Source organism: Oncorhynchus gorbuscha, linkage group LG06 (genome assembly GCF_021184085.1).
Source record: "Oncorhynchus gorbuscha isolate QuinsamMale2020 ecotype Even-year linkage group LG06, OgorEven_v1.0, whole genome shotgun sequence".
Taxonomy (NCBI): Eukaryota; Metazoa; Chordata; class Actinopteri; order Salmoniformes; family Salmonidae; genus Oncorhynchus; species Oncorhynchus gorbuscha.
The window spans coordinates 53376264-53391595 of NC_060178.1; the positions used below are offsets into that span (position 1 = coordinate 53376264).

The following is a 15332-nucleotide window of genomic DNA, read 5'->3' on the forward strand; positions in this document are numbered from 1 at the left end:
CAGTAATTGTTTCAGAACATCTCCTGCCATGTCACTGATGCGTTGTGAAACAGTGTTGTTTGATGAAGGCATTGTCTGTATAGTTTTTTGTGCCTTTTACCCCAGCACTATCCTAGCCTATCCGCGGCAGCAGGAAGAAATAAGTCCTCCACAGCTCACCATATAAGACGTTTCTAGCCCCTCAAAAATCTCCTGTGGCTTATTTTTCAAATTGACATGTTTTGTTTCGAAATGTCCGAGCAAGAGTGAAGGTTTTATCGAGTTGTGAGATATATATTTTATATGTGCAAAAGTACTATGTGAATCACATTTTTATATGGCGTGACGGCTTTGCACATACCCCAGGGAATAGCCGATATACATAAATGAGGGATCATAGCTTTCACCTGGACAATCTATGTCATGGCGGTGTTCAGGTGTTCACCATGTTTTGCACACTCAGTGTATATTTTCCAGTCTGCCTCAACAAACAACATATCAACAGATGTGCTTGTGACGACAATATTTTCACTCACATGGAGGTATGCATTATACATAGTCTGACGAATTCAGCGTTGTTTGATTTTTTTTCCCCCCGTATTTTTTCAAGCCTCTATTTGTTCTTTCTTTGTAGTGCTGTGGGGTCCTACCCAAGGATTTGGGTACAGTTTGGACATGTCTTTTTTGTTGACCCCTGAGTTTCTGAAATTGAGGACAATGTGCATCTTTATAATCTATCAATATCAACACAAAAGGCTAATTGTTTTATATCATACTCATACCATCATGTCATATTATGTGAATCATAATTCCAGAATGAGGTAGCACGTAAAGGGTTATTTTGGATATTAAGTTGTCCACGTCAGGAACAAGATCAATAAACTGATTAAGAAGGCTGATTCAGTTATTGGAGTTAGTTATTGGCAGAGAACCAGACAGAAACTGAATATCTGTATAGTACTTCCAATGACTCTGAGTACTTTTAGTAACTGGCTTGTAATGCCAAAGTGCTCAACAGAAAGATTTAGGAGGTCTGTTTTATTTTATGACTATACTTGACGGATAGCCTACTTAGACTGGGTTCCTCCATGTTTGTAAAATTTTGTAGACCTATATTTTATTGTATAGTTGCTATATATTCATAGTAAGATATGATTATTAGGCTCCCACGTCTACCCTAAAAAGTTAAAATGCAGGAACTACGCAATTGTTTTCACTGCCAAATCTAGACAGACAGCAATATCTGATAATCCATGATATATTCTGATCAACTGGCTTGTTATTGTCAGGAAACCATTACAACAGATCAAATATGTTTGACTAAATTTGAAGTTACTTCGTTTTGCCTTTGTAGGGCAGTCTTGCCAAAGTCATATAGTGTTATTGGTTGCTAAACTGTTGGATCACATCCCTGTTGCCCCTGTAGACTTGGACAGTAAGCCTTCACAGTCTCGTCCACTGATGCTGCCGTTGATGCTGTCCCAGTGCACAAACTTAGGCTACAACAGTCATTCTGTGTTTTACCTGATCGTCAATAAAGACAGTGAGCTGTGGGACAATGAACAAACAACACTTTCAGAAAGAGTTTTTATCTGATCTTAAACGGTTCAATCTGGAACCTATATTTAGAGGGTTCCCCTACAGACACAAATGGTGCCCCAAAGCACTTTTTTTCTGAGTCTACTGTGACTAACATCTCAATATACTATCAGCAAGGTTTCCTTGAGCAACTACTAAGGCTCAAATATTCTCATTTTTTCTCTCTTAATCACTTTAATGGTTGTGCAGACAGGACATACCAGTCATTTTTCAGGACATACCAGTAAACAAGCTACACTATCACAGATCTAAATAAAATGCTAAATGCTATTGTTACTTCTATTATTATACATTATATGCAGAGTAATATATGCAGAGTAATTATATTACAAAGGACAACACGGTCAATTCCGGTACTTACGAATCATGGGAGATTGAGTTTCACAGTCCATCAATCACAGCCCGCCACTTAAGTCATGACCCTGAAATAAATAAATATTTTGCTAAAAAGTATTTCCATGTGCTTACACGATTGATATTATTGATTGTCTTTTTACATAAATGATAACAACAGCGAGTATATTTTTAAACAGCTAGCTAAAAGGCCTACACTCTCACAGGAACCAACAAGCTAAGGTTAATGTACAACAACAATGCTGGCCAGAGCAAATAAAAATCACTTCCAGCATACAATATGATAAAGCATTACATAAAACTGATTAAGATAAAATAATAGTCTAGAATTATGCAGGTCGAAACACATAAAATACTAGATTATTATTAATTTCTTATCCAATAACTTATCTCACTTTTACTGTAAAATAGTTAGCTATGTCCAAATAAGCAGTTATGTTTATTTGTACTAATAGCACAAACTCCGAGAGCATTGAGTTAAAGGATTCAGAAAGGGCTGAATGTGAAATGTGGAAGTGCAAAATAGGTGGATGCAGCGGATTGAGACTCATCCAATGCAAAAAGAAACAGATATCTCTAGCTCAAACTGACACATTTTTATTGGGATTTTTGTATTATGCTAATTCGATTTCTGAGGGGGCGCGGACATCGACCTTAGGCAATATGATGTTTAGCCTTGACAAGTTTTAGGAAATACATCTGTTAGTTCATAGTAATTTGCCAAAGGAAGCAACGAAAAGGCCACGCAATGCATGCCACCAAAACCGGAATGTACTATTTATAGCTTTCATTGGAAAGGTTATCAACACAACTCAGATTTTGGAAAGCAGAAATGCCAGGGTGAAGATTATTGTGGATACAGCTACAGAGTTATTAGGGGTGACAGATGTTATTCTCAACAAAATCCTAATTCAGCATGAAGGAGGGAACGTTTGAAGAGGTTGGGGGGGGGGTGGAGGAATGGTTTTGGGGATAAGGGACCGTTTGTTAGAAGTTAGTAGGGATTTATATGTTTGTTATTATAAAACATTTTCTTTATAGTACAGAATTAGGCAAATCATGATTGATCACAAACTCCAGCACAGTAGGTGGCTGCATGCACCTTCAACGTTTGTTGGTGGAGCACCATTATAACGTAGAGGAAGAAGAAGAACCTCCAAATGTTGTCTATTATATTGATAAGATATTCGACTGGCCATTCTAACAATGGAAATGCACGTCCTCAAAGATGGAAGGCAGGCGAGAGGAGGCGAGATCAAGTGTAGCCATTCTGGTCAATGAAAGGGTAGATACATGTGCGAACAACCGGCCATAGAGATGCCCATTCTATCTTAAGTGTACAATAGTCAATTTTCTTCTTCATTGACTGATTGCTTCCAACTCATAGAACTCTCCACCCAGTTAACTAATTTCAAATGGTGGAAGCCCTCAATGGCGATGTCGATACGAAAATATGTTATAAGTTCTCTATCTATTTTTATGACAACAGGCACAACTCCTACATAAAGTCGTTTTTCGGTAAGTTGCCAAAATGCCACGCACGTCCACATATATCAGTGCATTCAGAACTAACAATCTAACCATTACGAAATGTAAATTATATCAAATAAGCCTAATTTGCAAATGATCAATTACATTTTTTGCTGACCAAATTCGACACTTTCTCATTGACTTCCAATACAAAACAATCCTCACTTTGTGGGCTTCTTTTTCCTTGGACCGATTTTGGTCGGAGTGAAACCTCTCGCTTCACCTCTTCCTCTTGGTAGCTCCGCTTTTACCCACACGTAGGGCTTGAGTGACGTGGTACGCATGTCTTCTGCAGTGCGCGCACAGCCTGGCAATGCAGAGAGAGTAGTGCATTCGAGGAGGTCATGTTTGAAGCTGGACAACATAATAGCGAAATTTGTATTATCCTTAAAAATAAACAGAATTCATCGTCAAGGACGCGGACTATTGTGGAGAATCGAGGAGTGATCATTCTGTATTTTGTTGACGGAGGTAAGCGCTAACGTTTTTGCGCCGCTGTCCATGGTATTGTTTAGCTGTGGGGGAGGGTCGTTTGCGGAGAATCGCACGCAACTACAGATGCGGTTTGTTGTCAACATACTATAATGTCTATGATTCAATGTAACAGGGAAGGCTACCACGATATATTCGATTGTTGGATTGGCATAGGATAGTGCTCAAAATAGGCTATCCCGCTATGTGTAGGTTAATAACGTATCGAATAGACTACATACAGGCTGTAAAAACAAGGCTATTACCAAAATGCCTGCTTGGGAATTATAGATATACTTGCTACATTTTTAGCGAGGTTGATATCGTCATATCATCATCATATTGTCAAGGCGCCGGTGTTTTGTTTTACCTGGCAGCTACAGCCACCGTAAGGGGCGTATAACGGTAAAAGGTCGGCTGGCCAAGGTTATTATGACGGTATTAAAACACTGTTGCTTGTCAGGGCCATTTATAGCAATTGATCACTGTTGGTTTTAAACAATCTGAATTGTAAATATCTGAATGGTCAATGTATAGCCTAAGCCTTAGAATCTTTCCTCTACCACTCTTGAAGTCTTGACAACACCATGTCTACAACATTGTTCATTCAGTGTACTGTTAATTAGGTGATAAAGACAGCTATGCCTGGGATATATTTAGGGTACAATAACTGTTGCATAGTGTAGGACTAGTATTTACATATCAAATCAAATTTATTTATAAAGCCCTTCTTACATCAGCTGATATCGCAAAGTGCTGTACAGAAACCAAGCCTAAAACCCCAAACAGCACGCAATGCAGGTGTAGAAGCACGGTGGCTAGGAAAAACTCCCTAGAAAGGCCAGAACCTAGGAAGAAACCTAGAGAGGAGCCAGGCTATGAGGGGGGGGGGGGGCAGTCCGAACATGGCCAAGATGTTCAAATGTTAATAGATGACCAGCAGGGTCAAATAATAATAATAATCACAGTGGTTGTCAAGGGTGCAAAAGGTCAGCACCTCAGTTGACTTTTCATAGCCGATCATTCAGAGTATCTCTACCGCTCCTGCTGTCTCTAGAGAGTTGACACCAGCAGGTCTGGGACAGGTAGCATGTCCGGTGAACAGGTCAGGGTTCCATAGCCGCAGGCAGAACAGTTGAAACTGGAGCAGCAGCATGGCCAGGTGGACTGGGGACAGCAGGGAGACGTCAGTCCAGGTAGGGCTCAGGTCCTGAGAGAGAGAGACTTGAATTCACACAAGACACATAAAGTACTTGCAGCATAAATACTGGAGGCTGAGACAGGAGGGGTCAGGAGACACTGTGTCCCCATCTGAGGATACCCCCGGACAGGGTCAAACAGGCAGGATATAACCCCATCCACTTTTTAATATAATATTAACATTTCAAGAACATTTTTAATACTTATCCCTATATACAGTTAAAGTCAGAATTTTACATATAGATAGGTTGGAGTCATTAAAACTTTTTCACCCACTCCACAAATGTCTTGTTAACAAACTATAGATTTGGCAAGTCGGTTAGGACATCTAATTTGTGCATGACACAAGTAATTTTTCCATCAATTGTTTACATACAGATTATTTCACTTATAATTCACTGTATCACAATTCCAGTGGGTCAGATGTTTACATACACTAAGTTTACTGTGCCATTATACAGCTTGGAACATTCCAGAAAATGATGTCATGGCATTCGAAGCTTCTGATAGGCTAATTGACTGTCATTTTAGTCAATTGTAGGTGTATCTGTGATGTATTTCAAGGCCTACCTTCAAACGCAGTGCCTCTTTGCTTGACATCATGGGAAAATCAAAAGATCTCAGCCAAGACCTCCACAAGTCTGGTTCATCATTGGGAGATGATGATGAATCATTGGGAATTTCCAAATGCCTGAAGGTACTACGTTCATCTGTACAAACAATAGTACGCAACTATAAACACCATGGGACCATGCAGCTGTCATACCGCTCAGGAAGGACACGCGTTCTGTCTCCTAGAGATGAAAGTAACGTGGTGTGAAAAATGCAAATCAATCCCAGAACAACAGCGAAGGACCTTGTGAAGATGCTAGAGGAAAAAGGTACAAAAGTATCTATATCCACAGTAAAACGAGTCCTATATCGACATAACCTGAAAGTCCGCTCAACAAGGAAGAAGCCATTGCTCAAAAACCGACATAAAAAAGCCAGAATACTGTTTGCAATTGCACATGGGGACGAAGATTGTACTTTTTGGAGAAATGTCCTCTGGTCTGATGAAACAAAAACAGAACTGTTCGGCCATAATGGCCATCATTATGTTAGGAGGAAAAAGGGGGAGGCTTGCAAGCCGAAGAACACCATCCCAACCGTGAAGCACAGGGGTGGCAGCATCATGTTGTGGGGGTGCTTTGCTGCAGGAGGAACTGGTGCACTTCACAAAAAATACATGGCATCATGATGAGGGAAAATTACGTGGATATATTGTAGCAACATCTCAAGACATCAGTCAGGAAGTTAAAGCTTGGTCACAAACAGGTCTTCCAAATGGTCAATGACCCCAAGCATACTTCCAAAGTTGTGGCAAAATGGCTTAAGGACAACAAAGTCAAGGTATTGGAGTGGCCATCACAAAGCCCTGACCTCAATCCCATAGAACATTTGTGCAGAAATGAAAAAAGTGTGCGCGAGCAAGTAGGCCTACAAACCTCACTCAGTTACAGCAGTTATGTCAGGAAGAATGGGCTAAAATTCACCCAACTTATTGTGGGAAGCTTGTGGAAGGCTACCCGAAAAGTTTGACCCAAGTTAAACAATTTAAAGGCAATGCTACCAAATACTAATTGACTGTATGTAAACTTCTGACCCACTGGGAATGTGATGTGCGCTATGTGATGAAAGAAATAAAAGCTGAAATATATAATTCTCTCTACTATTATTCTGACATTTCACATTCTTTAAATTAAGTGGTGATCGTAACTGACTTAAGACAGGTCATTTTTACTAAGACTAAATGTCAGGAATTGTGAAAAACTGAGTTTAAATGTATTTGGCTAAGGTGTATGTAAACTTCCGACTTCAACTGTAGATAATGCCACTTGTGAACAATGTATTATTCTATATTAAATGCAGGAGGAATTTTCTATTTAGGAATGAAATCAGATGTGTACTGTGTATGTTCCAGTGTTACTCAATGCTCAGTTAGTTATACTGTATTCATAGTTTGAGATGAGATTAATGATTGTGGATGTTTTGCCAGATGTAAGCTATAGTCAGTTCCCAATGGGTGGGGCTCAGGATTGACTGCCAGTGTTGAGGGGCTGTTTATCATGTTCATTATGAACACAGTTCATCAGTCATTACAATGGAGTGGAGGCTGAAATGGAGGGTCGCTTACTGTAATTGGAGGGCTGTAGAAGTGTACCAGCTGTCCTAACTCACAGGCCCCTTGATAGACTACCCAAGCCTTCTGACTGGAGGGTGGAGGTGGAGAGAGAGAGAGAGCGCAAGAGAGTTGTTCTTGGTGCAGCCAGTCACTGACTGAAATGGAAGCTAAGATACGTCAGTTATAGCCAGTATTCATCCTTTTGACTCATACTGATAACTCACAATTAACAGTTACTGTAAAACATTAGCAGGTGTTACTGTTTACAGGTGACTGCAACTCACAATAACTGACAACACCCAAGAACCAAGCACTTTAGCTCCATTGTTATAGCATAATGTTGGCTACAGAAGGTTATGCTTCATTCATTAACCATTGTGTGTTTGTAAATCATTATACAGCAATTGTTCATTTATTCATTCAGACATACAATATATAGGCATGTTAGTAACTGTAAAGGTGTCCGAGATGAATGTTATGACCCATGCAGGCATATAACCTACAACTAAAAGCAGTAAAGCTAAGTACCACACTCCATCCACCCAGCTAATCCATCTGAACAATGATCTTATGACTGCCTGGCTTCTGTCTTTTTTATTTATTTTTAAATTTTTTATTTTACCTTTATTTTACTAGGCAAGTCAGTTAAGAACAAATTCTTATTTTCAATGACGGCCTAGGAACAGTGGGTTAACTGCCTGTTCAGGGGCAGAACGACAGATTTGTACCTTGTCAGCTCGGGGGTTCGAACTTGCAACCTTTCGGTTACCAGAGGAATGGTGCGATTATACTGTGACTGTGTGTGTGTGTGTTTTGTGTGTGTGTGTGTGTGTGTGTGTGTGTGTGTGTGTGTGTGTGTGTGTGTGTGTGTGTGTGTGTGTGTGTGTGTGTGTGTGTGTGTGTGTGTGTGTGTGTGTGTGTGTGTGTGTGTGTGTGTGTGTGTGTGTGTGTGTGTGTTTATATTGGTTTATTCGGATCCCCGTTAGCTTTTGCCAAAGCAGCAGCTATTCTTCCTGGGGTCCACAAAAAGCACAAAACATGACAACAACAAAAAATACAACAATATACAGTCAATAAAAAGATAATAATACAATACAAAAAATCTTTTTTTGTGTGTTATTGTATCTGTATGCATGTGTTTGTGTGCCTCCCCCCTTACAGTCCCTGCTGTTCTATGAAATGTTGTTTGATAATTTTGAAGGTCATTTTGCTTTTTGCTTGAGTAATTGGAGATGGAAGGGAGTTCCATGCGATTATGGCTCTGTATAATACTGTGCGTTGGACTTGGGGACTGTGAAGAGACTCCTTGTGGTATATCTTGTGGGGTATGCATGGGTGTCCGAGATTAATGTTATTTGATTATGTAGAAATTCTGACATTTTCATGAAAGTAATACTTCTCATTAAAACAAGAAGAGAAGCACACAGTTTGTCTCTCATCAACCCTCAACCAGGAAAGACTGTCATGCATGTTGTTGATGTTAGTTCTGTATGTGCAGTTAAGGGCCTCCTGCTCTGTTTTGAGCCAGCTGCAGCTTTTCTAGGTCTTCCTTTGCTCTACTTGACCATATGACCGCACAGTAATCAATATGGGACGAGACCAGCACCTGAGCAACTGGTACAGTTGATTTTTGTTTTTATAACCTTCCCATCTTTAACAACTTCGTCATCCAATGTTATACCTAGAAGTTTAGCTTCCTCAACTTGCTCGAGGGTCACAGCCTTTATTACAATCCTCCAGCTGAGGTTTTGGTCTTAGAGAATCTTTTGAACCAAATACAATGCTTTTAGTTTTAGATGTATTTAAGACCAATGGGTGGGTGGGTGTGCATTTTGAGTGTGTTTACTTTGTACAAATAAGACTTTAGCAAAACAGATGGGATGTCAGAGGAAACCTAATGGGCTGAATCAGATTTAGCCCTTTAATGATGGACTTATCACAATGCATGTTTCCGTCTTACCTTCCTTGGGGAAATCACAGTTTAGACAAGATAGGTGAAAGTCAGCGGAACCCTTAATGGCTGTTACATTCAATGGTAAGGAAGGTTGTATTTCAAAATGGATGGAAATCGCTGATTTGACATCATACAATAGGTGAAAGATATATAGTGGACCCCTGCTGTTAATTAACTATCCATTGAAATATGTATTTTCAATGTAGTCAAATCGGGCCAATGTTTCTGGGATTTAGTCCGGTCCAGACTGGGCTTAAAAGACAGGAATGAATACTTAGATCAGAGACAGGATGGGAGAGGGGGAAATGAGAGAATGAAAGACAATAAGCGAGAAGGAGAAAGAGACTGCAAAGGAGGGAAAATATACAGCATATCTCTCTCTAATTACTCAAGGAGATAGAAAGAAGAGAAGATTGCATGTCACACATCTGACATCTCATAACATTTTCCCCCATGAGAAGTAACAAAATACAGAAATCACCACAGGGTGACGATCATAAACACCCATTGGGAGGTCAGTATCAGTGTGACCTCATCCGATTGGACCCTGAGCCCTGAAAAATATATTCCTAGGCTGATGGTTCATATATTAATGTGGTGTGAGATATAAACCACTAACAATCTTTGAAAATTTGGTGTCCAATGGTGTTATTTGGCTGTCCCTATTGGAGAACCCTTTTGTATCCAGGTAGAAAGAACCCTTTTGGGTTCCATATACAACCCTCTGTGGAAATGGTTTTACATGGAACCCAAAAAGGGTTCTACCTACAACCATAAGGGTTGTACCTGGCACCAAAAAAGGTTATTCAAAGGGTTCTCCTATAATACAGCCGAAGAACCCTTTCACGTTCTAGATATCACTTTTTTTCCTGAGTGTATGGTTCACACTCAGTCCAGTAGCTTCTGATTATCATGTTTGTATTGTTAAGGGGACATTACACTCAAAATGCACATTTTGTCAGGTGTTTCAGATCACAAAAGTACTCTTATGTCAAGATGAATCTACATCCCATGCCATCAGTTTAGATCCAGCTACAGTGCCTAGTATGTTTTCACATCCCTTGCATAGGTGTCACTTACTGTTGAAGTTGGAAGTTTACATACACCTTAGCCAAATACATTTAAACTATTTTTTTCACAATTCCTGACATTTAACTTCTTTGGGATAGGGGGCGGTATTTTGACATCCGATGAAAAGCGTGCCCAAAGTACACTGCCTGATACTCAGGCCCAGAAGCTAGGATATGCATATAATTGGTATATTTGGATAGAAAACACTCTCTGTCTATAACAGAACTGAAATTGCAGGTGAAACCCCGAGGACAAACCATCCCCCCCAAAAAACATTTTCATCCTACCACTGGCTCTTTTATAACACTGTGAAATGCTCGATTGCAGTTCCTAGGGCTTCCACTAGATGTCAACAGTCTTTAGAAAGAGTTTCAGGATATTTTTTTTTAAATGAGCCAGAAATTGTAGTTTTTCTAGGTGGCTCCCATTTTGGCTGTAGTGTTTCCAAGCGCGCGGATGAGAGCGTGTTCTTTGGTATTTTTCTCCGGTAAAGACCATACGATTCTCCGTCTTAAATGTTATTGTTTATTTGCGTATTAGGGTACCTATTGTTTGATTATAAACGTTGATTGACTTGTTTGGATAAGTTTATTGGTAACGTTTGGGATTTATTTTGTATGCATTTTGAAGGAGGGAAACCGAGTGGATTATTGACTGATGCGCGCCAGCTAAACTGAGTTATGTTTATATAAAAAAGGAATTTATCAAACAAAATGACCATTTGTAATGTAACTGGGACCTTTTGGAGTGCCAACAGAAGAAGATCTTCAAAGGTAAGGCATATATTATATCGCTATTTCTGACTTTCGTGTCGCAACTCCCAGGTTGAAAATGATTTGTTATGCATTTGTGTGCTGGGCGCTGTCCTCAGATAATCACACTGTTTGCTTTCGCCGTAAAGCCTTTTTGAAATCTGACATGGCGGCTGGATTAACAACAAGTTAAGCTTGATTTTGATCTATTGCACTTGTGATTTCATGAAAGTTTAATATTTATAGTAATTTAATTTGATTTTGACTCTGCAACGCTAGCGTCCCACTAATTCGCAAGTAAAAACTCCCTGTCTTAGGTCAGTTAGGATCACCACTTTGTTTTCAGAATGTAAAATGTCAGAATAATATTAGAGAGAATGATTTATTTCAGCTTTGATTTCTTTCATCACAATCCCGGTGGGGCAGAAGTTTACAAACACTCAATTAGTATTTGATAGCATTGCCTTTAAATTGTTTATCTTGGGTCAAACGTTTTTTGGAAGCCTTCCACAAGCTTCCCACAATAAGTTGGGTGAATTTTGGCCCATTCCTCCTGACAGAGCTGGTGTAACTGAGTCAAGTTTGCAGGCCTCCTTGCTCGCATACACTTTTTCATTTCTGCCCACAGATGTTCTATTGGATTGAGGTCAGGGCTTTGTGATGGCCACTCCGATACCTTGGAGTGTTGTCCTTGTTGTCCTTAAGCCATTTTGCCACAACTTTGGAAGTATGCTAGGGGTCATTGACCATTTGGAAGACCCGTTTGCGACCAAGCTTTAACGTCCTGACTGATGTCTTGAGATGTTGCTTCAATATATCCATATACTTTTCCTCCCTAATGATGCCATGTATTTTGTGACATGCACCAGACCCTTCTGCAGCAAAGCACCCCCACAACATGATGCTGCCACCCCCATGCTTCACGGTTGGGATGGGGTTATTTGGCTTGCAAGCCTCTTCCTCTTTCCTCCAAACATAACAATGGTCATTATGGCTAACAGTTCTATTTTTGTTTCATCAGACCAGAGGACATTCTCCAGAAAGTACGATCTTTGTCCCCATATACAGTTGCAAACCGTAGTCTGTGTCATGCAGGTGAAAGAGGACCCAAAAGCGACTTAACAGAAACAGAGTTTATTCAAGTCCAAACAGGGAATAACAGAAATCCTCTAGTCTGTAGAGGGGAATAACAGGAGAAGCGGCCACAGACTGCAGGTCGCTTCGGGTAGGCTCAGGCCGTAGTTGACAGAGACACCTGCTCACACGCAGCATCTGATGAAGGCAAAAAAACACGACAGGACAGGGCGATACACAATCACAGCACGGTGAATTCTAAACAAGGAACCGACAGGACAGGAACGGAACACAAAGGAATAAATAGGGACTCCAATCAGGGGAAAGGATCGGGAACAGGTGTGGGAAGACTAAATGATGATTAGGGGAATAGGAACAGCTGGGAGCAGGAACGGAACGATAGAGAGAAGAGAGAGCGAGAGAGTGAGAGAGGGAGGGGGAGAGAGAGGGATAGAAAGAGGGAAAGAACCTAATAAGACCAGCAGAGGGAAACGAATAGAATGGGGAGCACAGGGACAAGACATGATAATAAATGACAAACATGACAGTCTGGCTTTTTTTTATGGCGGGTTTGGAGCAGTGGCTTCTTCCTTGCTGCCTTTCGGATTATGTCGATATAGGACTCATTTTACTGCGGAATATAGATACTTTTGTACCTTTTTCTTCCAGCATCTTCACAAATTCCTTTGCTGTTGTTCAGGGATTGATTTGCACTTTTCACACCAAAGTACGTTCATCTCTAGGAGACAGAACGCGTGTCCTTCCTGAGCGGTATGACAGCTGCATGGTCCCATGGTGTTTATACTTGCGTACTATTGTTTGTACAGATGAACGTGGTACCTTCAGGCGTTTTTAAATTGCTCCCAAGGATGAACCAGACTTGTGGAGGTCTACAATTTTCTTTCTGAGGTCTTGGCTGATTTCTTTTGATTTTCCCATGATGTCAAGCAAAGAGGCACTGAGTTTGAAGGTAGGCCTTGAAATACATCCACAGGTAAACCTCCAATTGACTCAAATTATGTAAATTAGCCTATCAGAAGATTCTAAGCTATGACATTATTTTCTGGATTTTTCCAAGCTGTTTAAAGGCACAGTCAATTTAGTGTATGTACACTTCTGACCCACATGAATTCTGATACAGTGAAATAATCTGTCTGTAAACAATTTTTGGAAAAATCACTTGTGTCATGCACAAAGCAGGTGTCCTATCCAACTTGTAAAAACTACAATTTGTTAACAGGAAATTTGTGGAGTGGTTGAAAAATGAGTTTTAATGACTCCAACCTAAGTGTATGTAAACTTCTGACTTCAACTGTAAATATAAAAAGGGATTAAATTAGATTTTTTTTTACTGATTTACACAACCTACTCCACATTTTCAAAGTGAAAGAAAAATGATAAAATAAAATATTAAAATTAAGATGTCTTCATTGCTTATGTATTCACACCCCAGAGTTACTTGCTTGAATACACATTTGGCAGCAATAATTAAAGCTGTGAATCATGTTGAATAAGATTTCACTAACTTTGCACGTAAATATCATTTGTGTTTTTGGAAAAATTGCTGAAGCGGTCAATTTGGTTGGGGATCATTGGTGGACCGCAATATTCAAATATTTTCTCAGATATTCAAACAGATTTATGTCCGGACTAAGACTGGACTGCTCAGGAACACTCAACATCTATTAGAAAGTCATCCTGATGTGTCCTAAGAGTTAAAATGTGTGTAATCGTCCCACTTAAATAAAACTACCACAGTGTTGGGTCTTCAAAAGACTGAGGCAGGTTTTCCTCAGTTTTTACATGAGCTTTGCCCCTTTCATATTTATTTTGGGCCTGACAAAACTCCCCAGTCCCTGCCTGTGACAGGCGTACCTATAACTAGGTATGATGCTGCCACCACAATTCTTGAAAATAAACTCAGCAAAAAAAAGAAATGTCCCTTTTTCAGGACCCTGTCTTTCAAAGATAATTTGTAAAAATCCAAATAACTTCACAGATCTTCATTGTAAAGGGTTTAAAAATTGTTTCCCATGCTTGTTCAATGAACAATAAACAATTAATGAACATGCACTTGTGGAACAGTCGTTAAGACACGAACAGCTTACAGACGGTAGGCAATTAAGGTCACAGTTATGAAAAATTTATACACTAAAGAGGCCTTTCTACTGACTCTGAAATACACCAAAAGAATGATGCCCAGGGTCCCTGCTCATCTGCGTGAACATGTCTTAGGCATGCTGCAAGGAGGCATGAGGACTGCAGATGTGGCCAGGGCAATAAATTGCAACGTCCGTACTGTGAGATGCCTAAGACAGCGCTACATGGAGACAGGGCGGACAGCTGATCGTCCTCACAGTAGCAGACCATGTTTAACAACAGATGCACAGGATTGGTACATCCAAACATCCCACCTGCTGGACAGGTACAGAATTACAACAACAACTGCCCGAGTTACACCAGGAACGCACAATCCTTCCATCAGTGCTCAGACTGTCCGCAATAGGCTGAGAGAGGCTGGACTGAGGGCTTGTAGGCCTGTTGTAAAGGCAGTTCTTCACCAGACATCAGTGGCAACAACATTGCCTATGGGCACAAACCCACTGTTAGCTGGACCAGACGGGACTGGCAAAAAGTGCTCTTCTCTGATGAGTCACGGGTTTGTCTCACCAGGGGTGATGGTAGGATTCGCGTTTGTCGTCGAAGGAATGAACGTTACACCAAGGCCTGTACTCTGGAGCGTGATCGATTTGGAGGTAGAGGGTCCGTCATGGTCAGGGGCGGTGTGTCACAGCATTATCGGACTGAGCTTGTTGTCATTGCAGGCAATCTCAACGCTGGGCGTTACAGGGAAGACATCCTCCTCCCTGTTGTGGTACCCTTCCTGCAGGCTCATCCTGACATGGCCCTCCAGTATGACAATGCCACCAGCCATACTGCTTGTTCTGTGCGTGATTTCCTGCAAGACAAGAATGTCAGTGTTCTGCCATGGCCAGCGAAGAGCCCCGATTTCAATCCCATTGAGCATGTCGGGGACCTGTTGGATCGGAGGGTGAGGGCTAGGGCCATTCCCCCCAGAAATGTCCGGGAACTTGCAGGTGCCTTGGTGGAAAAGTGGGGTAACATTTCACATCAAGTACTGGCAAATCTGGTGCAGTCCATGAGGAGGAGATGCACTGCAGTA

General features: G+C 40.7%; 1 protein-coding gene across 6 annotated transcripts in view; it reads left to right on the forward strand.

Moving 5' to 3' along the window:
* The first annotated feature begins 3767 nt into the window (after positions 1–3767).
* LOC124038076 (mitogen-activated protein kinase 8-like) overlaps positions 3768–15332 on the forward strand; it is a 45094-nt gene continuing 33529 nt past the window's right edge. For all 6 annotated transcript variants that reach the window (XR_006839297.1, XR_006839296.1, XM_046353509.1 and 3 more), the window contains exon 1: positions 3768–3933. The gene's annotated coding sequence lies outside the window, so the exon portion shown is untranslated. The remainder of the gene's footprint in view (positions 3934–15332) is intronic.